The sequence below is a fragment of the Adiantum capillus-veneris genome, chromosome 22 (genome assembly GCF_014529385.1).
Source record: "Adiantum capillus-veneris isolate H3 chromosome 22, ASM1452938v2, whole genome shotgun sequence".
Taxonomy (NCBI): Eukaryota; Viridiplantae; Streptophyta; class Polypodiopsida; order Polypodiales; family Pteridaceae; genus Adiantum; species Adiantum capillus-veneris.
The window spans coordinates 50,286,518-50,290,208 of NC_140952.1; the positions used below are offsets into that span (position 1 = coordinate 50,286,518).

The 3,691-nt window shown below is 37.3% G+C and overlaps 1 pseudogene; it reads right to left on the reverse strand.

Annotated features, from left to right (window-relative positions):
• Nucleotides 1–2,920: 2,920 nt before the first annotated feature.
• On the reverse strand, nt 2,921–3,222 carry LOC147429330 (uncharacterized; annotated as a pseudogene).
• Nucleotides 3,223–3,691: the final 469 nt, after the last annotated feature.

Genomic DNA, 3,691 nt, shown 5'->3' on the forward strand with positions numbered 1-3,691 from the left:
TCTCTAACAAGTATGCGGATAGAGTTGGCAAGGTCTAATGCAAGCTCTATCCTTTTTGAATTGCATATTTCAGTTTGGTATCTATTGAAGTCAACTTTGTGGGGCCAAATTTTACTGACACATGGATGCACATTTTTCTCCTATATGAATGATGTTGAGCCAAAATTTGCACCCTTGTGGAAGGGTAATTGGGACCCTTCGCTACCCAAAAATTGCATCAAGATACAATTTTCAAACCCAAAATATAATTTGTAATGATAAGATCTATACTATCCCTTGCTACTCATGATGTAGTGTACCAAATGCCTTGCCACTTGATTCAATATGCCTAACCATGTTTTTGAAAACCAAATTATGCTATAGTGCATTGCCATATGTATGCAAGTCACATTGTGGTGCACCACTGCTAGCCAATTGCTGACTCGGCATCAATATGGCCCTTGAGGTTTGTTTTTTGAATCATACAATAGTATATACATTTAATTAGGCTAGTAATACATAAAAAAATTTGTTGAACTAGGGGTGGTGCAAGATTTGAACCTCACCCTTTTGAGACCATATCCCCCCATTTTCTATCTACAATCAAAAAATTGGGTCCAAATGTGTTACTTGAGTCCTACTGTGTGGCGAGCGATATTTTTGAATGAAGATGGGAGCTTATAGGCATGGATGACATGGGTGTTATGGCTACAAAGTGCACACTAATGATTTCTATTTAATACTTGGCATGTTTGAATCACAAACAATTATCACCATTTGAGTGCCCTAGTGGATGAAAATTCAATACATCTAGCACATTGAATTCTAATATCTTCATGGTATGCCAAGGCAAGGGCATTGTTTCACTCAATATACAAATTTTATAGTGGGCCTAAGTAAAAAATCCAAATCATAAAAGATAAAAGACAATTAAAAACAAAAAATTACACATAGTATAAGTGTCACTTATATCGTTACTGATAAAGACCCAAGTTACATCACTTCTTGATTTTCAAAAGCCGCTTTAGAATAGATTTCCTCCTCTTTTTAGTCTCGAGAACTTCACCCTTGAACAATGTCTGGGTCATTTTTGGGAAGATTAACACTTAAAAATAAACCAAATGGTCCTTCAATTGGCAAATGGAAGCCTCAAAAAACCTATGGGTTTGCTAGAGAATGTCAAAGTTACTACGGGTGCAATACATGCACACCTTTGAAATGTAGATTGGAAGAGACCCAAATCACCTTGTAATATTGGAATAAACTTCCATGAGGCAGCTAATGATGGTGCAATATTGGGGTTATGGTTACATCTAGCTATGATTAGGATAAGTTTGAGGTCATTTTTTTTGCTTTCTAATGTTTAGAGACAATGTGCTTTAGGCCAATGAGAGGAGGGCTTCTTACACACTAACATCCGATATTGAATGAAGATCTTCCTAAAATTACATGAGTTAGTATTATGATCAATGTTTTATTGGTCAATACTCATACTGTCATACTATATTCGAAGGTCATGTTGATATGAAGTCCCCTCTCTCGACATGAATCAATGGTGCAAATGAGTCCTTTGAACTCTAGTTTTGTGGACCACATAGTGATCATTGTAATCATTATTGCTCTCAAATTTACAATCCTCTTCCATCTCCAAAGTTAAGTGTAGCTTGTGTAGCTCTCAAATTTACAATCCTCTTCCATCTCCAAAGTCACCACATAATAAGTGTAGCTTGTGTAGTGGGATTAAATCATGGCTTGTTGCTTTGTTTCATGTGCTAGGATTTTTAAGGAACCAGCCATGATTTAATTCTACTACACAAGCTACACTTAAAAAAATTCACTTGATTTTGATAATTACACATGCTTCAAATCATTGTTTCATGTTCTATCAAATGTAGAAGACAATAAGCTACAACTTTTGAGTTGACATACTCAAGTTATGAACCTGTCCATACATATGTCGTATGAAAAGTATGATCACCTTCGTACCATCTACTATAGTCCTAGTCTGTAGTCTGTTATGATTTTTTTTGAGAACTTGAATAGGTAGATCTATTCATTCCAACATGGTCTCTTGATCTTCCCAAGTCACCAATATCCCATGCAAGAATCTGAACACTCCTGTTCAAAATTTGTCCTTGTATTCATATCATTTGCTCTATAGATGATAACATTTCCTCCCACAACAATCAATAGTTTACACTGGTTTCACAGACTCAAGAGACATATTTTTTGATGTTGTTAGCTCCCTAATTAGTTTTTTTGGTTTCCTCTTTTGCATACAATGTTTTCTCTTGTTTAATACATGTACCACAAGTTTTGGGTCTTCGTCGATATTATCCCAACTATCTTTATTTGACTAAAATGGCAGAGTATCATCATCCCACAATGGTGGACCATAGACAAAAGTGACGTGTGTAATTGGCCATCCAACAATGCTAATACTATCGAGTTTAGCTGAGTTGCTTGTTGCAGAATCACACATCCTCTTTGCTGCATTAGTAAGAGAATGGGGTATAGGAGGGCCTCTTTATTTGGAAGTTTAAGGAAATACTTAAAACTTCATCAATCTTTGACCAAAGGCTAGCATGGTGGGGCGTTAAAAAGTATATGCATATTTTACTAGATTTAGTTGGAGCTACTCTCCTTCAAAAGTACTTTTTCAAATTTCAAACATGAAAAGTTTCCCTCTCTTATTCCCTTCTTGTCTTTTCTCTCTTCTTCTTTCTCTCCCTCCAAAAGTGTCCCCAATCTCTCTCTCTCTCTCTCTCTCTCTCTCTCTCTGTCTCTCTCTCTCTCTCTCTCCCCCCCCCCCCCTTAGCTGTTGAAAAGTGAAAATCTATGATCTTTATCCCCACTCTCTCTCTAAAATGTCCTTCCATCTCTCTCTCTCTCCTCCTATTCTCATGCTAGGGCACCTTTTTGTAAAGTAGTCTACCACATATCACTTTAGCTGTGTAACATCTCCTTCTAGTTTGCAACCTATTCCTCCATAGCTACATCATCTCCTTCTACACCTGCAACCTCTTTCTTCATAGATACAACATCTCCTTCTAGATGTGCAACCTCTTTCTCCATAGCTTCAAAACTTTCTTCCCAATCGGCAACCTCTTTCTCCATAGCTCCAACATCTACTTCCAGATCTGCAACCTCTTTCTCTATAGCTCCAACATCCCCTTCCATATCTACAACCTCTTTCTCCATAGCCCCAACATCTCCTTCCAGATCTATAACATCTTTCTCCATATCCCCAACGTCTCCTTCCTTGATCAAGGTTCCATAGCTCACTTTCACTCTCTTCCCAAGCTTGCATCTCCTTTTTGAGTTCTGTGTGTGTGTGTGTGTGTGTGTGTGTGTGAGAACTATGCACTATGCAAGTAATTTCTTGTAGAAGTGTGCTTGGTCATAACTATCCAAGGATTACAACAGAGCAAAGATCTAATGTACATGGTGCCAATGTAGGAGTGTGCTAGCTCATACCAAAGGATTACAATGGAGTAAAGATCTATTATAAATGGTGCCAACGCAGTGGAATGCAAAGGGGTGTAAGGCTTATCAAGGGTCACACATTTCCATGTGGTGTCAATTTCTGCAAAGCATGCGTGGTTAATGTGTTTTTTCCATGAATGACTAACTGGAAAATTTTCTTTTGAATTTAGAAGGTTTCTTTATTAATTATCTCTTCTTTTAGCTCACATTGTATTTATATTTTGAT